Genomic DNA, 20,250 nt, shown 5'->3' on the forward strand with positions numbered 1-20,250 from the left:
GTGTATCCCTTAGGGGTGGGTGAGGAGAATTGATCTGCAAAAGAGTAGAGCCACCCATATTCTGCATATTTAGATCTGGCCTTGAAGAAATGACTACAGATGGGGTTTCCTTCGCTCTAAGCTCTATTATACCCCAAATATCTTCTGTTCTCTACCAAGGCCAGCTTTCTCCTTTAATCAGCCATATGTTTTTGCTGCATTTTGTTTTGATTTTACCACAGGCAATTTCTAACCCCCTCTCCCCTCTTCCAGAAGACTGAGGCATTTTCCCGTTTTGTTTGTTTTTTTTTTTAATCTTACGTCATCTCCCAATATGACCTCCTTTGTTCAATATTCCTTTTCTTTACTCCAGCACACAGAGGCACAGAAAGAGAACCCTGGAATCAGACTGGCTTGGGTTCTAATCTGAACTCTAGTAGTAATCATCTATCATCCGTGTGATTTTGAGCAGGTGTTTCTCCTTTTCACCCTGAGTGTCTTCCCCTATAAAATAAAGCTAACAATGTACATCAGGGAACCACAGAATTTGTGCTCAGGATAAATTAGACGCAGAGTAAATGTTCAGGAAATGACAGTTCGTTTCTCTCTCTCTTTCTCTGTTCGTAGCTGTATTTTACTTGAATGTATACTCAGTCATGCCTTATGGTTGTCCATGTCAGCTAAGCCTACTCTTCCCAGCCACCTCTGCTTCCTTTCTCCTATGTTTTACGTTCACTCTGTTTAAGAGTACCCCCTGGTCAGTTTTCAGTGAGTGTCCCTGGACTTCCACAACATGTATTTTTGTTACAGGACTTGTTCATTGCTGAGTAACAACAAACATTATTACCTCATACAGTTTCTGAGGGACAGGAAGCCGGGAGCATCTCAGCAGGTCTCACACAGAGTCTCAAACAATTGGCTGGGGCTGTGCGGCATCTCGAAGGCTGCTGGAGGCTGGAGGTCGTCAAACCGCACAGGTGAGTCCTGCCCTCCCAAAGCAGGGCGTTCCCAGGAAACCTTCGGGAAGCAAAACTGTCGTAAAACGAAGGGTGTTTCCCCGCCCCGCGCCCCCCGCCCAAGTTTGCGTCGCGCCTCTGCGCTGTTAAAAAAGACCTACGTTGGTACCTGTTTTCCCTGACGGAAAGAAATCCGAAGAGGGTTTTCACTTTTAGGGGAAAAAGCCGTTACTGTACGACTGCAGGTCTTTCGTAAAAGCGGGGTTGCCATAAGCAAGCTGTGTGACCCCCAAATTGTGGTTATCAGTTGCTTATTGAATTACTACTCACTGTGGGTCTACCGTCTGCCTCCTCCGACATACACAGGAAATCCCTAGCTTTGGATCACATTGTTCTAATTTGGGAACTTAATGGTTTGAAGTCTACAGAACCTAATGGTATTTTTGCCTGGTGGGAAGTCTACCCTGTCTCTGCGTAGAAACGACCTGCGGTAAAGCCAGGATTTTCCTCGTGGAGCCACTCTGCGTCCGTTCCAGCTGCTGAAAATGTGCCGCGCAGGTCCAGGACTCTGTGCCATCTAGTTGAACAGAGACAGCCTGGGCTTGCAACATATTCGAAGCTGATTTTAACAGGTCCCTCATCGGCTATGGGAAGACTAAGTAACTGTGATGCTGGCCGCTTTCTGTTTGCTTTTCCAAATCCACTTTTAAGTGTTCTGTGCTCTAGAAGACTGACCTGCATGTACTTGATCAGCAGCCTCCCTTGACCTCAGGCTTCTCACATAAGGTCTGGCCAATTGGAAGCACTGAGAGAGCGTTGAAAAGACCAGAAGACAGTGAGGTTGGGGTATTTATCCAGATCACAGCATTAGCTACATCTAATGCCAGAGGTCCTTTCCTCACAGCTATCCACCCCAAGTTCCTGAAGCCACGCCCTCTCCCTGCCCATTCGGACTTAGAAGAGGTGACTGCCATATTTATTAACTCCAGGTGCTTGATTATCACTTTTTCCCCTCAAACCCTGCCCACAACTTTTTAAATAGTCCTTTATTAAACTCTTTTCCATACTCAGTTTAAATGTGTCACCTAGCTACTATGAAGTGCCTGGTTTTAAACAGCTTAGCCTCCCAGGCTTCCTCCAGGTGTACATTAACTGTATAGTCATGAGTAATTAAAAATAATTGACTATTGAATTACCTAGTTGTTATCTGAATGAAGCTTAGTGACTGGCAGCAGTTTTCATTTCTAGAAGATCTATGTGAATAATCATTCACTGCCAAAAGCTATAAGACCTGAATATTAACTAATTGAGGGTCATCAATATTAAACCTAGCAAAATGCTTCATGATTTAAAATAATAGATAACTAGTATTAAGTGCTGTGTGACAAGCATTGTGTCAAATGACTTACACTTTTTAATTCCTACAAATTAATTTTTTCAAAATTTAAATTATTTTAGTCTTCATAATTATTGTGTGAGATATATTATTTTTTGCCATTTGACAGGTATGGAGACTGAGGCTTAAGGAGAAGTACCTTGCCCAATTCCATGTAGACAGCCACTGATGGAGCTTGTATTCAAACCCAAGCCATCACAATCCAGAGTCTACATGCTACTCGATTTCCTCCTCAGTTGATGAGAAGGTAACTAAAAAAAAATGACAAAGGTGTGTCTTAATTTAAATGAAAACTATTTGCTAATTTCTGTATGGTATAAATGGGCTCTTTTGAATTATAAATTATATGACTGCTTCTAAAACTTCTGTTTATTCCAAGCTTGTTAGTTGGTTTTGTGCAAAAAGGGAGCCAGAGCTATTGTGAATTTCAAGTGTGGGTCATAAGTACAAATAATTCTCAATTCACCAAATACACGCACACGCACACACGCACACACAGGAGTCTAACTCCTACAACTACTCAGCAATTCTTCAACTGGGAAGCAGTTGTCTTGGGTCTTTTTATAAATCTTATAAATAATGGTTGTGTTTACACAACCTGGAAATACTGGATTTTACCCTGAATGAGTCATTGCTTTGGAATAGTATAAACAGAGCCAGTGTTAAGGAAGATTTCTTTGTTAGTGAAGCTCTGAGCATTTAAACAGCTGTTTGATTTCAATCCAGAGGTGTTTGCATTTCATTGACAGATGGAGTAATTTCCGAATGGTTTTCAATCAATATATGCTAGACAAGTGGTTGAGAATTATCTCTTTAGGGAAGGAAAAAAAAATGCAATTTAACCATGGTGTCTTATTTATTTTTTTAGCATCTGTTTTTAAATAACTACCACAAAACCACATGTTGGGATGTGAAATTCTATGGAATGGTCCATATTTAAAGATGTTTATTTTCATGTTATTTGGTAGTTTTTGTTTGTGTAGTCTTGGTGTTGTTTTTGTTTTTATTTTTGTTTTCTTAAAGCAGAAGCACTATATGTGTCTAAAGCATGGTTTTTGCCTAAATTTATGCCCATGTTACTCTTGGCTTCTCTAAAAAGTGTCAAATTATATTTCTAAGTGTTATATATAATTCATATATTAGCAATAATGCTAGGGGTTTTTAAATAAAACCCACAAGACATTATTATTTATATTTTATATAGCCAATATTCACTTGGATTTACCCACATATTAATCATATTCTTTGTGCTTCATTTCTTCTTGCATTCATCTCAGACCATTTTCCTTTTGCCAGAAATACATTCTTTAGAATTAATTGTCTCAGTTGCTGGGGGAAAATTCTCTTTTTTTCTTTCTTTTTCTGTTTTGCCTGAAAATGTTTTTATTTCACATTCATTCATGAAACATAATGGATGGATATAGAATAGTTTGGCAATTATTTTTTCAGCACTTTTGTGGCATTATCACACTGTTTCTGACTTCCATTGTGGCTACTGGTAAGTTAGCTGTTAGCCTCACTGATCTGAATGAGAGTGGACTGTGTTCTCCGCTGCCAAAATCCCTTTTGGGGATAGAAGGAATTTTACTCGCAGATGCTGAGGATGCTACCAGCTGACAGCTTGTGGCTCTCAACCTTACTGGAATTTGCTCTCAACTGAGCAGACCCACCACAATTAAGTTCATGTTCCACTTTTAGAGGCTGCCTATATCTGAATATTCCTCTGACCCCTAAACCAGGTGACATGGGAGGCTGCCAGAGTTAGTGAGGGCCACAGAGGGAAATGGCTGTGGGACAAGTGATCTTGCCATTTGGGCCATTTGACTCAGCAGACTCCAAGTTAATAGATGCATCAAAGGTAAGAAAAGGTACATTGTGAAGTTTAAGGTAAGCCAAAATAGAAGAATCACCATTAGAGTTCTGAAACAAGGCAATATCGTTAGCAGCAGAAAATAATACATCTTTCCAAACCTGCTTAAATGTGCTGCTTGGCCCTGGCAAGAACTAAGTTCGTGACTACAAAGCACAAAGTGACCATGAATCCAAACGTTCCCAACAGAAGCCACGTTCTGCCTAACACACCAAACTGGGCAGAACAAGAAGTGATCAATCGTAGCTGAAAGTGAAATATTGGGGTCAAAGCCAAAGCATGGCCAGAGGTCAAATGTGAGGCACAAGGAGGTAGGCATATGTCACCCATCATGATCTTATTAGTGACAAGCTGTTGGAGAAGGAAAAAAGTCAAGTTTGGTTCACAGAGGGGCTATCTCATGACCTTGAATATGGGTCAGTACATGGGCAGAGCCAAAAATGGACTTTGGCCACAATGCATCCCTATTCAGTGGTGGTCTTGAAGATGAGGTCTATTAGGTGAAATTCCTCCAGTGGGGAGATCTTTGGGCAATGTGGCAAAAGAAGTGCCCTAATATTAAATGTGCGCGGACTAAATAAATAGTTTAGCTGATTAGTCAGAGATGTAGAAGAAAAAATATTAGAAGATCAGGGACAAAGGTCTGGAATTGAACTATGTGGATAGACTTTCAGGCTTGAAGAGAGACCCTTGTACCTTAATTACATCTTACCACCACCATACAATATCTTCCAAGGAAGAGGCACTAAACAACCAATAGAGAGAATGACTTGGCCTGCTGACATTGGTCAGCCTCAATCATCAGTTATCCCAGTGCTGGCACAATGGGTTTGTAAATGTAGAACATGGTAGGAGGGAAAGAGGTTATACCTGGGCCCACAGTCATGTGTTTCTATTCATCAAGGCTGCTGCTAAATATCCAACCTGCCAGCAACATTGACTGATGTGTATCCCCTTATAAAGGAACATACCTCAAGGACACCAACAATCCATTAGTGATATAAGTTGCCTCCAATGCTCCCCTTCTATCCGGGAAGGAACAAAGATTTATTTTGACTTCACAACACATTCGAGGTGTGAGTTTGACTTATCCACAGGGCCTCAGTCAGAACCATTGTTTAAGGTCTTAGAGAGTTCCAGCCACCCAAATGGATTTCTCACTGTATCAGAACAAGGAACCCACCTTATGAAAAATACTGTGGTATGATGGACAAATAAAGGATCCACTGGATTTATAACACATCACCCACAGGCTACAGGCCTAAGAGAATGATTAAATGCTGAGTAATCCAGGGGGTTGGGGGAGGCCTAGGGTCTGAGAAAAGAATATTCAGTGGGTCCATATTTTGTACCACAGGGCATGGGTAAGGCTGTGGATATCAATAGAAAATTCTGGTACATTCCCAAGGCCTTGCCAGTATAGTTCAGACAGATACAGCAAGGACAAAGTTCGTGCCAAAATACCAAGCAGAGGTAGTGGGAAACTGAAAAGGACGTGTGGACCAACCACATCACCCCCAGTATCATGATGTTTCTAACTTCCTGAGATGGAGGGAAACAGTAGGAAGATCCAGGCCCAGAACAGCCCTAGTAGGCAGTTTGAACTTTGAATTAATGAGTTTAAATCGTGAGTGGAATTAATAAGTTATAATTACTTGTCACTATTTAAACCAGAAGAGACCATACTGCTTTCCAGTGGCAAGATTAAGAGGCTTTTCACATCTGCAGAAATGGGGACAGCAGAGCTAAGTTGAGCTCAGGAGCAGAATAGGTAAAGGTGCACTTCTGCATGGCTAAGCTGTGATGATTTCAAAACACTCTGTGTGTAATCTTACATGTGGTTGCCCCAAAAAGCAGCTTTCAGAACTTCCTGGGACCCAACTCAGGATTAGCCATCCTGATCCATTCTCGTCACTAGGCAAGGGAGAATTTAAACAAAAAGGAAGAGATAAAATCATCTCATTTTTAAAAATATGAATCCGGTTTTTTTTTGGGGGGGGGTTGTGTGTTTTTCTGCCACCACCAAATGCCATTTAATGATTCACTTATAGACACGGACACTTATAAAACACTCTTAAAATTCTCCAAAACTCATCCTCATACGTTACTAGTGGGGATGTAGATTTGTTTAGCCATTGTGGAAGATGGTTTGGCAGTTCCTCAATAAGGTAAACATAGAATTACCATATAATCCAGCAGTTCCACTCCTAGGTATACCCAAAAGAGTTAAAAACAGGTATTCAAACAAATATTTGTACACAAATATCATAGCAGCACCACTCACAATAGCCTAAACCTGGAAACAACCCAAATGGGTACATCAAATGAGCTATACCCATACAACAGGATATTATTCAGCCACAAAAGGAATGAAGTAGGGGTGCTTGGGTGGCTCAGTCGTTAAGCGTCTGCCTTCAGCTCAGGTCATGATCCCAGGGTCCTGGGATCGAGCCCCGCATTGGGCTCCCTGCTCAGCGGGAAGCCTGCTTCTCCCTCTCCCACTCCCCCTGCTTGTGTTCCCTCTCTCGCTGTGTCTTTCTGTCAAATAAATAAATAAAATCTTAAAAAAAAAAAGGAATGAAGTATTAAAATACACACTACAACATAGATGAAGCTTGAAAACGTGCTAAGTGGAAAAAAAAACAGACACCAAAGGGCACAGATTGTATGATTTCCTTTATTTGAAATATCTAAAACAAATCCATAAAGACAGAAACAGATTTGTGGTTTCCAGAGGCTGCAGGAGGGGAGAAATCAAGGGTGACTCCTGACGGGTATGGGGTTTCTTTTAGGGGAATGAGAATATTCTGGAATTAGATAGTGGGGATGGTTACACAACATCATGGATGTACTTAATGCCCCTGAATTGTACACCTTAAAATGATTTAAATGTTAAATTTTGTTATGTATACTTAACCACATACAAAAAAAAAATCTCCAAAACTCAGTCAGTAGGTACTTTTCTTGTTCTCCCCAAACCACTTTAGGTATCAAGGAAAGTTTTCTGCAGTACTGACTGAAATGGGTCACCAGTTTTTCCCTGTGGGAGGCAACCCAAGACTCTGACTACACTAAGTGAAGTTGGTCAGCTGTTTTACAAGGAAAACACCTGGCACCAAATCCTGGGCTTTCTAAAGAACTGCTAGCTAAGCCTCTTCCCCAGGGTAAATTCAGGGAGAAGTGCTATGAGTCTGAGCTTGCCAGGTTCGTGCGGGCCACACCCAGCAGTTAACAAGTTGTTCGCAACTCTACTTGCCCCATCTTAATAACTAGTTCTTTTCCCAGCTTGTAGGTTCCCATAATCATGTGGCCACTCTAATGAGAACAGCGAAAACCACTAACAATTTGGAGACGAGACAGAGTCCAGAAAAGGAAGCAAAGTCATGAAAATATAAATTTAGCTTGAGGTGTTCCACGAACACCAAGCAGAGACCTAGAATTAGGGCTTGTTCTAAATTTCAAAATTGACAAAATAGTGGCTTCTCTGAAAGCAGAGTCATTTGGGTAAGGAAATCTCTCAAGTAGGCATCTGGATGAGCTCAAGGGAATTGATTAAAGATTGCAACACTTTCAGAATTCAAAACAAAAGATGTTGGTCCATCTGGTGACAACTGGTCAGGACAGTTTGCCATAACATAAAGCTGCGAAAACCGACCTGTGGGTAGCAAAGGAAACTGTAGCTTCCACTACCCCAAAATGATGGTTAAGTTTTTAAGTTAGAACCAGGCCAGCAGTCAGCAGAAAAAAAAAAAACCAAAACATATAAGTATTGGAGAAGTAGGTAGGAGCCAGATGATGTCAACCTTGAAGTCTGGGATTTCTTTGAAGCCCAATTAAAAGATATTGCAGAATTTTAAGCAGAAAAGTTGACATCATATAATTTATGTTAATAAAAGATCACTCTCTCTGGTTGTGGTGCAGAGGATAGGCAGATTGCAGGAATCTGAGGCAAGAATAATTGCCAGGACAGAAGATCAGAAGTTGATGGCTTGGACCAAAGGCGTAACAGCAGAGATCTAGACAGGTGAATGGATTCATAATGTCTTTAGGGGTAAAATTTATAAAACATGCTGATAGAATAGAATGTGTGGAAGGGGAACAGAAAGAGGGGAGTCGAGAGTTACTTTCACATCAAGAGGAAGGTTATAGCACCTAGACATTTTGTTGCACTAGGCAAAGCCAGTGTCCACCCTCTGGGAAATCTAGTGTGCATTTACCCCTTCATTCCTACAAGGTTGTGCTACCCAACCCAACTGAATCAATGCGGTATATATTTTTTTTCTAAATCTTTGCTAATCTGGGAAATAAAAATGGTTTCTCTATTATAGTTTTTAAATTAATAATGAGGTAAAACATTTGTTCATATAACTTGATCATTTGTGTCTCATATTTGTTAATTGTCTGTTTTTTCTTTTCTTACTGGTTTGTGAGATCTGACCACCAATCCCTTGGATGCCTTTTGTCTCCCTTAGACTTCCTGACATTGCCCTCCTCTTACCTCCTTGACAATTCCAGCTCTGTTGCCTCTATTTCTCCAATATCTGCCCTGGCCCCGCTCCCACCTCACCAAGCTTCTGTTCTCAGCCCTCTTCTCTTCTTTTTATGGTGTTCCTAGATGATCTCTTCTATTTACATAATTCAGTGATTTTCTCTACATTAATCATCCTAAAATCTCTATATCCAACCATGACCTCTTTCCAGATGTTCAAGCCAATGTTTCCCACTGTCTACTCTTCATTTTCATCTCTATGTCCCACAGACACATTCATTAAAACATGTCTAACATAAATCACAGGCACTCATTTCCTCCAGCCAACTTCTCCTTATTTCCTATTCCTATTCATAGTACCAACTCACCTCAATTTCTCAGACTATCACTTACTTCATTCATTTCTTCATTTTTTCAACAAATATATATAGAGCATCTGCTATTTTTTTTTCTCTTGCTACTATTCTATCCTTTTTTTTATTAACATATAATGTATTATTTGTTTCAGGGGTACAGGTCTGTGATTCATCAGTCTTACACAATTCACAGTGCTCACCACAACACATGCCCTCCCCAGTATCCATCACCCAGCCACCCCATCCCTCCCACCCCCCGTCCACTCCAGCAAACCTCAGTTTGTTCCTGAGATTAAGAGTCTCTTATGGTTTGTCTCCCTCTCTGGTTTCCTCTTCTTTCATTTTTCCCTCCCTTCCCCTATAATCCTCTGTCTTGTTTCTCAAATTCCTCATATCAGTGTGATAATATGATAATTGTCTTTCTCTGATTGACTTATTTTGCTTGCCAGGCACTGTGCTGGGCCCTAAAGTTTTTGCTCCCTAATCTCTTTCCCTGTATTAATTCTATTATTAAATCTTGTGAATTTTCTCTTTTTGATAACTCTCAAAGTTATTACCTCTTTTCTTGTTTTTGTTCCTCTTGTTGCCCTCATAATGCCTAGTCTCCCCAGCAGATGCTTATATCTCGTCCATAGCAATACCACATTCCTTAGTCCTCTCACCTGAGCAAGATGAATCACCCTAAAACAGAGCATTGACCACTTCACTTCCTCCCTCAAAAACCATCTTCGGTAGCACAATTACAAATAAAGAAAAAATCCCAACTCTTCAGCCAACATTGATGACCTTCAAACCATATCTCTCACTAATCCCTGCTCTCCATCCAGCTCTCTATGAAAGCACTTGAATATTTGGCTTTCCTCCAACTTTTTGTGTCTTATTCTTTATTGAATATATCTTTTTTTATTAAGATATAATTTATATACATAAAAATGAAAAAAGCTTACTCATACAATTTGATCAGTTTTGACAAATGTATACACTCATGAAACCCATACCACACAAATCAAGATACAGAATATTTCCGGTACCCAAAATTTCCCTTGTGCTCCTTTCCAATCAACTCCAACCCCAGCCACAGGCAATGCTGTTCTGATTTCTATCAACATAGATAAGTTTTGCCTTTTCTTGAATTCGCTATAAATAGAATAATATATAATATACTTTTTGGGGTCTAGTTTCTTTAACTAAACATAGTGTCTGTAGAATTCGTCCCTGTTTTTTCATCTGTCAATGGTCCGTTCCTTTTTTATTGCTGAGTAGAATACCATGATGTGAATATATCACAATTTGTTTATTCAGTTTCCTGTTGATGAACATTTGGACTGTTTCCAGTTTGAGACTACTATGAATAAAGTTGCTATAAATATTCACATACAAGTCCGTTTGTGGAAACATGTTTTCATTTTTTTCGTATAAAAATTCAGGAAAAGAATTTTGGGGTTCTATGGTATGTATATGTTTAACTTTATAAGAGATTGTTACACAGTTTTTCCAAATGGTTTTGTCATTTTACACTCCTACCATCAATGTATGGGAGTTCTAGTTTCTCGACATTCTCTCATATCTGCTGTTGTAAGTCTTTTTAATTTCAGTCACTCTAATTCTGGTGAAGTAGTAACTCAGTGTGATTTAATGTGCATTTCCCTGATGACTAAAGATGTTTACCACCTTCCATATGCTTATTATCAATTTGTAGATCTTATTTTGTTAAATACCCTTCAAGGTTTTTTCCAATTTTTATTGGGTTTATGTCCTTTTATTATTGATTTTTAGTGTCTTTTTATGTACTCTAGATACAAATCTTTTATCAGATGTATGGATTACAAAAATTTTCTCTCAGTCTGCATTTTACCTTTTCATTTTCTTAGCATGCCTTATGATTAGCAGAAATTTTTCATTAGACCAAGTCCAATTTATCATATTTTTTCTTCTAATGGTAGTGCTTTGTGGAATCTCTTTAAGAAATCTTTGCCTACCCAAGTAGGTATAAATTCTGATGCTTTTTATAGAAATTAATAAGCTGACTCTATAAGTTACATGAAAATAGAAAGGATTTAGAATATCAAAAAACTATCAAAAAATGAAAAGCAAAATTATAGGACAAAAACTTCCTAATTTTGCAATGCCTGGGTGGCTCAGTTGGTTAAGCATCAGTTTGGCTCAGGTCATGATCCCAGAGTCCTGGGATCGAGTCCCACATCAGGCTCCTTGCTTGGCAGGGAGCCTGCTTCTCCCTCTCCCTCTGCTTGTGCTCTCTCTGTCAAATAAATAAAATCTTAAAAAAAAAAACAACTACCTAATTTTAAGATTTCCTACCAAACAATAGTAATCAAGACAATAAAATGGCATTTATGTAAGAATTGACCAATAGATCAATGGAAGAGGATGAGATTGTGAAGTAGACCCACATGTACAAGATCAGTTAATTTTTTATAAGGGAGCTGAGACAATTTAAAGGATATGGGAAAGTCTATTCAGCAAGTTGTTCTAAATGACTATATATATATATATAAATAAAATAAACATTACACCACACACAAAAATTTATTTATTTCAGACCATACTGAAGATGAAAACTGAAACTATAAAGCTAGGAAAAAAAATCTCACTGTTTTCACCTAAAGGCTTCTCCTCCTTATCATTTCCTTTTGACAGATTACCCAGACTTCAAGGCTGAGCTCAAATATAACCTTCTTCAAGAAACCTTTTTTACCACCCCTATAAAAATAAATGCTTTAAATGCTTTACTTTCCGTAAACATTTAAACATTGTATTATGGTCAAGTGTGTACATGTGTGTACATGTATACATATCATAACCATCCTTCTATAACCATCCTTCATAACCAACCTCCCATGATGTGTTCCTTGACCACGTCTTGTTCTTCACTGAATCTCCTGAACCATGCAGCAGAGTATTCACCCATAGTAAAACATCAGTAAATAATTGATCTCGAAAATGTAATTCCATACCAAAGTATTGAAGAAAAAAAGAAGGAAAAGAAGGAAGAAAAAGGATCTGCTGCTTGCTTGTAGGCTAGGCAGAGGGATAGTAAGATAGAGGTAGAGATAGATCAAATGCAAATGAATTTTAATAAACATATCAACATACATTTATACAACTAATAGTCACTCTCCAGTAAGGACATACCTGCAAAATTGGACAGGACCTTGGCATGAGCAACTACAAAGCCCTTATCAAAAAATAATGTAAGCTTTACAAGCTTTTCTTTTGATTCAAACTAAGAACTAAGTAACTCTCCGGAGAAATCAATTGGCAATAAATGTGATCTTCCCCTAAAAGATATCCTATATACTTCTGTTTATAGAAAAATCTATGAGCTCAGTATTGTAAATAATTTCATTATCATTGCCATTGTTGAATATTTTGCTCTGAAAGGCTACTTACATGTAACTTCCAGTTTCATAAAAATGTTTATTATTTATTAGTATTATTTATTAAATGTATATTTATTACTTTATATATATTACATATATATATTTCTTTAGTAATTCTTCTTGCATTTTCTCAAACAAAATTCAGTCATGAATGCATTTAGCTTCATGTATCAGCCTCATTTGGAAGAGAGTATGACTTGGCAAAAGAACAGTTCTGAAGAGCACAACAGAGCAGGGAGAGATGATAAAGGATTTAAAGAACTGCTCAGATTTTTAATTTCAGTTGAACAATAAGGAAGCCCATTAAAATCTCAACTTATTTGTGAGACTCAATTAATACCTGTCTCAATATAGTCTCTGAAATCATACCTCTGTTTCAAAGACTGTGGATTATTCCAGTAATGTCAGTATCTTTCTTTTTATATAAAAATATATTTGTGTTTCTAAGTAAAATATTTTTGAATGGCTAAGAAAAATAATCTAAGAATGGCTGCAGCCTTACTGCCACGTACATTCATTTTAAAATACACATAGTCTATAAAGTACTTAGAAGAATGACATGATTGCCATCCTGTTATTATTACCATCACTGCTGTGAATACAGGAACACAGGAATAGAGGGCTAGGCCATCATTCATACTCCTGATGTGGTTTTGCAGCCCTCAGCCACCTTCCTGGTCACTCCCTTGTCCTCCCCCAGGCGTGGCTTCTCCTGGATTTGCAGCATGTCCCCAGGTTAGCAGGGATAATGGGGAGCTGGTCTGAGTAATCCAAAACTGCCCTCTTTGTCCTTTTCCTGAGAAGCCTTTAAATATTCGGAGCTCTTCTTTCTCTCTCTAGAGTTCATTTTCTCAGGACAAAATTCCTACCACTTCCTTTAAGTGGTCTTTATTTGATAGATTTTCTAGAAATAACACCTGCTGGCTTCCCATTGCACACATTGTAACTTAACTTTTAAAGCAAAATTTCCCTTGCCTCTTATTTACTTTCCATGTTATACATTAATATATATTCTTTCCATAAAAATTAGTTTAATTTACATGGCTATCATTTCAGAAACCAAAGAGATTGAGCATTCCCCTTCAAACACTCTTTGTTCATTCTTGATATTTTTGATATAAGGTTTTCATCTATGTTTTGGTCCTAATCCCAGTAAATAAGGAAGAAAAATTTTAAAATTTAATCGCATTTACATATGAGAAAATTCAGAAAAATTAGGATAGAAAATGCTTCTAAGAGCATCACTTTATAAATAAAGAATGCCCATGTAATGGATTACCATGTAATTCCTTTTTACATATAAATACATCCTAGTTGTGTTATCTGAAATACTTCCACTATTTATACTTTTTTTCATTGAGATATATGGATATGTAACATTATATTAGTTTCAGATATGCAGCATGATTTGATATTTGTATATATTGTGAAATGAAAGCTACAATAAATCTAGTTAACGTCCATCACCCCACAGTTACAATTTTTTTTTTCTTGTGATGAGAACTTTTAAGATCTACTGTCTTAGCAACTTTCAAAAAGCCAATACAATATTGTTAACTGTTGTCACCATGCTGTACTATATACTACATCCACAGGACTTATTTATTTTATAACTGGAAGTTTGTACCTTTTGACCCCTTTCACCTATTTTGCCCACCTCCCACCTCACTGCCTTTGGCAACCACCAATCTGTTCTCTGTATCTGTGAGTTTCAGGTTCTTATGGATTTTTTTTGTTTTGTTTTTGTTGGTTAGATTCCACATATAGGTGAGATCATACAGTATTTGTCTTTCTCTCACAATTTATACTTTTATTGTAAAAAGTAAACTATGGGGCGCCTGGGTGGCTCAGTCGTTAACCATCTGCCTTTGGCTCAGGTCATGATCCCAGGGTCCTGAGATCAAGTCCCACATCAGGCCCCCTGCTCGGTAGGGAGCCTGCTTCTCCCTCTCCCGCTCCTCCTGCTTGTGCTCTCTCTCTCTCTCTCTGACAAATAAATAAATAAAATCTTAAAAAAAAAAACCACATATTTAAAAAAATAAAAAATAAAAATAAAAAGTAAACTATCCTTTTGTTACTATTAAAAAACAAATTTTTTCTGAAAAAAAGTAATTCTGAATTTTGAATAGAACATCTTTGCAGATATACTTCTGTGTCTTTAAGTATTTATTTATTCAAAGTAACTTTTAATGATTGAAGATATGTACTCTGTGTATACATATTCCATGGAATTAAATATACCTTCTATATTGAGTCATGTCTGCTGTGGCATGTGACTGGTGAAGTCTGGGGGATGGAATGGGGAGCAGGGATGGAGGCATATATGAAAATTGTATAAGAATTTCTTAATAACATGAATATGGAAAAAAGGTTTAGAATTTTTATCTGCTAAGGCACAAGCCTGGATCTGATGTCAGTTTCAATGCTCATTTAAATATTTTATATATTTCACATCACGAATTACAACAGAATATGTTTTTAAAAAGTCATTCAGAGCATGAAGTCATATGACTGAAATAGCTAATGATTTTATTATTACTCTTATTGCTCATATATATAATGCTCAATTATTATTTTCTCTTAATGATAAAGAGAAAAAAATCTCCTAGGAGCTGAATGAATCAGGCTAAAACTGGGGACATGATGATTTACTCACCTATTCCTAATTCAACATTCAGTTCATTATTTCATTTAAGCTATAAAGAGAATCTTAGTCCAGGCTGAACACTTCATAGGACCAGATACTAATATGCACTCAATCATAAGACATTATTTTTTAGTCTATTTAATATATCCCCACCCCAATTTAATTTTACAGTTCCCAAGACCTCAATGTGTCCTATTTCTGCATGCTGAAAATATCTTTAGCCTAATCTTGTATTTTTGCCTGAGTCAGATAATTTATTCTTAAGTATGGCATGCTTCCCTCAAGTTACAAAGGGAAACATTTTCAAAAATAGGTGTAGCAAGAAGGAGAAAAAAAATTCCACATGTCTACAAGTAAGTCAAGGCTATGAATCTCCCAAATGATAAACTAGTTACCTGCTGGGGCATGTTAGGATCTCATTTTTATAACTCATCATATAATTAGCCATGTTCAGTGCCTTTCAGCACTATGTCAGACTGTATGTCATGACAAAGATAGTTTAAAATTTATTAAAGTTTGCTTTAGAAAACAGTGTACCTTATAAGTAAGAGAGAATGACTGTATACAATATTAATGAGAGCCAGAAATGGAAAGGGCACTCTGCTAGGCCAACAGTAACCAAAAACATGGCCTTTTTTTCCAAGGAAGTTACAGTCTAGTGGAGGAATGGGGATGAATATAAATCATTATGATACAAAACATGGTCTACGTGGCAAAAGCAATGTCTAAAGAGTGATTAATTTTGACAGGGGTGAGGGTTGAGAAAAGCTTCCCAGAAGGAAGTAACATTGAATTTGGCCTCAGAGGATCAATTAAGCAGAGAGAAGGGAAAGAACCCTGAAGACTGGGTTTGGTAATTTCAACAGAGATGCAAAGTCAGGAAAAAAGTAAGGCATATTTAGGGAGCAAAATTGTGTATTATGGGTAAAACACATGGCGACTTAGAGCATGAGGGTGTTTGAAAGGAGAGGTTGAAGGGCCTTGAGGAATAGGGGGAGGAATGTAAACTCCAGTCTATAATCAATGCTCTAAGCAGGGAAATAGCACAATCAGTTTGGGGTCCGACAAAGACAGTTCTAGTGGCACTGTTTAGGAACAGTTAGAATGAAGACTGACCCAAAGCAGACAAACCGTGAGAAGTCAGTTTCAATTGTTTGGTAAAGAGAAGAAGAGGTAACGTGGGCTTCAGCTGAGGAAGTAGCAATGAGAACAGAAGAGGGTAGATGTTTAAGAGACTATAAACTTGTTATCAATAGGATTTGGTGACAGATGTCATAGGAGCGAGAGGGAGGAGGAGTCCAAGATAATCCCCAAGGGTTCTCACCCCATTTATTGGATGGACAAAGAGCAGACACAGTCATACCTTTGTGACTTTGTAAGTGCTTCCTTCAGCCTGAACTATCCATTCCTCGTGTACCTCTTATAGATAGCACAGCCCTCTTTCTTTCTTTTTTTTTTTTAAAGATTTTATTTATTTATTTATTTATTTGAGAGAGAGCACACACAGAGTGGAGGGAGGGGCAGAGGGAGAGGGACAGAAAGAATCTTAAACAGGCTCCACAGCCGCAGAGCCAAGCATGGGTCTCGATCTCATGACCCTGAGATCATGACCTGAGCCAAAATCAAGAGTCCCACCCTCAACCAACTGAGCCACCCAGGCGCCCCAGCCCAGCCTTCTTTCAAAGCTTAGGGCACATCCCACTACCTGTTCCCAGATTTCCTGCCCTATACTCCACCCACAGCCAGAATTCATCACTTCTATGCTTGCACAAAATACTATCTTTACTTCTGCTTTTTGTCATCTCTTACAAGTGATTACTTACATGTTTGTTTTCCCATGGTAGGCAAGTGCCTTGAGACATCATGCTCCACTTGTCTCTGTATTTTTCATAATACCCAATATGGTGACTATCAACAAATAACCTCTATGGCTATTTCCATGTGTGTCATTTCTGGATATTGTCCAGAATTAAGGTGGTCCAAAGAGAGGCGATATTGAGCAATGATTCTCAAAGTGTGGTACATGTGTTACTGGGGAAATATGGAAAATAATGTTGAGTATGGAAAGATTTTTAAGGGTTTCTATTTTATATTCATAAAATGGAATAATACCCAGAAATAAAAATTGAATGAACTAGTGATATATGTAAACTATGTAAATTAATCTCAAAAATATTATGTTGAAGAAGCCAAACACGAAAAAACATATATCATATGATTTCATTTCTATGAAATTCACAAACAATAAAACTTAATCTTTGTTGATAGAAATCAGAACAGTGGTTGCCTGTAGAAACAGGATTTGACTAGAAGGGTGTGCAATTTCTAGAATCATGAAAGTATTTTATATTTTTTATTAGGTTATTGATTTTACAGGTTTATATCATTTTTCAAAAGTCATTGTATTGCATCCTTAAGTTTGGTGTGCTTCACTCCAAGTAAACTTTATCTCAATTAAGGAAACAAAATTCAAGAAAATTTAAATATCATTTTGGTTTAGTTGATACCAAGGAATTTTTCTTAACAATTTTATTACAGTATGATGATAGCATTATGTAAGAACATGTTCATAATATTTAGAGATATATACCAAAGTATATATGGGTGACATGATCTGATATAGATATCATAGATTGCTTTGAAATAATTCCTCAAATATGAAAATGATTCAAAAGGAGATAATTAAAGCAAATGTGTCATAATATTGATAAGTATGGAATCTGGGTGAAGAATGTGTAGGAGTTCATTTTATTATGCTCTCTAATTATGTGTATATTTAAATTTTCAAAATAAAAATAGATTATACAAGAACAACTTACTAAAAATCAAATTACCATGTGTATAGTATCAAACCCTGTACTCAATCCAACAGCAAATTCTGTTGCCTATAACTTGAAAATGCATCCAGAATATGTCAATCTTACCACCACCACCCCCCCCCCACACACACACACTGTTACCTCCCTGGGTCCAGCCATCTCTATCTGTCAGCTGAACTAGGTCAGTAACCGCCTGACCATTCTCCCCATGTCCAATTACCCCATGGAGTCTATGTTCCACACTAAATTCAGAACTATCCTTTTTTTTTTAAAGATTTATTTATTTATTTTAGAGAGAGAGAGTGAGAGAGAGCGAGTGGGGCAAGGGGCAGAGAGAGAGAATCTCAAGCAGACTCCCCACTGAATCAGAGTCCAATGCGGGACTCCACCCCATGACCCATGAGATTCCGAGCTGAGCTGAAATCAAGAGTTGGATCCTTAACCGACTGAGCCACCCAGGTGCTCCAGAACTACCTTTTTAAATACGAAAGTTAGGTCATGGTATTCTCCTTTTCAAAACCCTCTGATTTCCCATCTCTCGAAAAGTAAACTTCAAATTCTTTACATTGGCTTTTGAGGCTTGAAATGACCTTGTTTCCAGCTGCCCCTCTCAATTTACCTCCTACATTCTCCCCTTTCACTCTCTCTGCTCCAGCCACACTGGTTTCCCCGTCTCTCTCAAAAAAACAGAAAACAAAAACAAACAAAGTCAAGCCTCAGTCTACCTCAAGGTCTTTGAACTTGTTTTTCCCTCTGCATAGAAGCTATTTCCCCAGGGAATCATAGATTTCACTTCCTCACTCTCTGCTCAAATGTTCACAAGATCAAGAGGCTTTCTTCCACCACTCCATATGAATTAGCACCACCTTACCTAAGCTATGAACCCTCTATTCCCCTTTATTTGCATTATTTTTCTTTCAATCCTTCATCACTATCTGACATATTATATACTTTTTTGTCTGCCCTCTCTGACTAGAATGCAAGATACCCTGGGGGCAATTCTATTCACTGGGGAATCCCCAGCACCTAGACTAGTTTAAGACTCAGAGCAGGTACACAATAGTCATTGTTGAGAGAAGAATCAAATGGGTTCTAGTCCACCTTTGACTTTGAATTTATAAATTCAGCTTAGAACCCTGAACAAAAGGAAGTCTATATTCCTCTCACCCTAAACAGTGTTATCTGCCCAGGGGCAGGATAGAGAAGCCGTGGCTAATTAATTCACCTACGACATAGCAACAAGATTAGGAGCATAGACAAGATCTCAAACTAAAGAATGGCAGGTCTCCTGGGACTCCACTGGGGCCACCCATCCTCCAAAAATGATTCACTCCTCTCTAGCAAGGGGTGGGTGGTGGTGGAGGGGAATGCCCATGCTATCTTCCTAATACCCAAGAGGGCCAAATTCCCATTTGGGAGAAATACTGGGAAAAGGATAGAACATTCCCTACCACAACGAAGGTAATGATGATGAGTATAATAAAGAAAATAATGATGGGCCTTTTCCCAACCCCAATTCCCTTCTAGGCCTATCAGAAATAAATTAGATTCCAGGAAAATGGGCAGAGAGCACTGGTTTTTTTGCTTCTCCACCCTGGTTTACTCTCCATCATGTTTACTTGAAGCCCAGGGACTCTATCCACCCACCAGCAGATATGCACACAAATACAACTGGGTGTATTGTGTTGAAGGAGATGATGATCCTTTCTAAGAAGGATATGACTAAATGTTAGATAGCACAGTGATGATTAGAATTTGTGGCAACAAGTATATACTTGAGAATTTTCTAGAACCAAGACAGATTAACCTTACAATTTACTAACTGTATAACCCTACACTTTATTTAACTGATTCTGCATCTCATCTGTAGAACACATAAATAATGCCTCCTGGATAAAGTTGTTCTGAGGAATAAATTAGTATATATAACACACCTAGAAAAGTACCTGACACATGCAAGAACTCAATTACTATTATCAATATTTTGTTTTCTACAATCAACATTAAAATCATGTCTTGTGAGATTCCAAATGTTTCAGTATTCCTTTTCCCTTAGTGCCCATGGTTCTTGGTCATGCTGCTTCAAAGAATGAAGATGTAGACCAGACGAAGAGTGGTGGGCAGCAAAGCAAAGTTTATTGGGCGATAGTACAAAGCTCCCAAAGAGGGAGGGGACCGGAGATGGTTGCCCCCGGAGTTTCTAAGTTTAGGGGTTTTTATGAGATTGTTGGTGGGCTGTTTCAATCTGGTTAACCCTCCATGCCTGTCACCCATTCAGGTTTTTGTCTACACGTTCATCAGGTAATTGTTCACATGGGAAAGGGTGGAGGGCTCCTT

At 38.1% G+C, this 20,250-nt stretch overlaps 1 long non-coding RNA gene across 1 annotated transcript in view; it reads left to right on the forward strand.

Moving 5' to 3' along the window:
* Positions 1-462: 462 nt before the first annotated feature.
* Positions 463-20,250, forward strand: part of LOC145721862 (uncharacterized) — an 84,794-nt gene continuing 65,006 nt past the window's right edge. Inside the window, exons 1-2 of the long non-coding RNA XR_014145833.1 lie at positions 463-956; positions 2,441-2,578. This is a non-coding gene — a long non-coding RNA (uncharacterized LOC145721862). The remainder of the gene's footprint in view (positions 957-2,440; positions 2,579-20,250) is intronic.

Source organism: Leptonychotes weddellii, chromosome 5, assembly GCF_054177405.1.
Source record: "Leptonychotes weddellii isolate Sample4059 chromosome 5, ASM5417740v2, whole genome shotgun sequence".
Classification (NCBI taxonomy): Eukaryota; Metazoa; Chordata; class Mammalia; order Carnivora; family Phocidae; genus Leptonychotes; species Leptonychotes weddellii.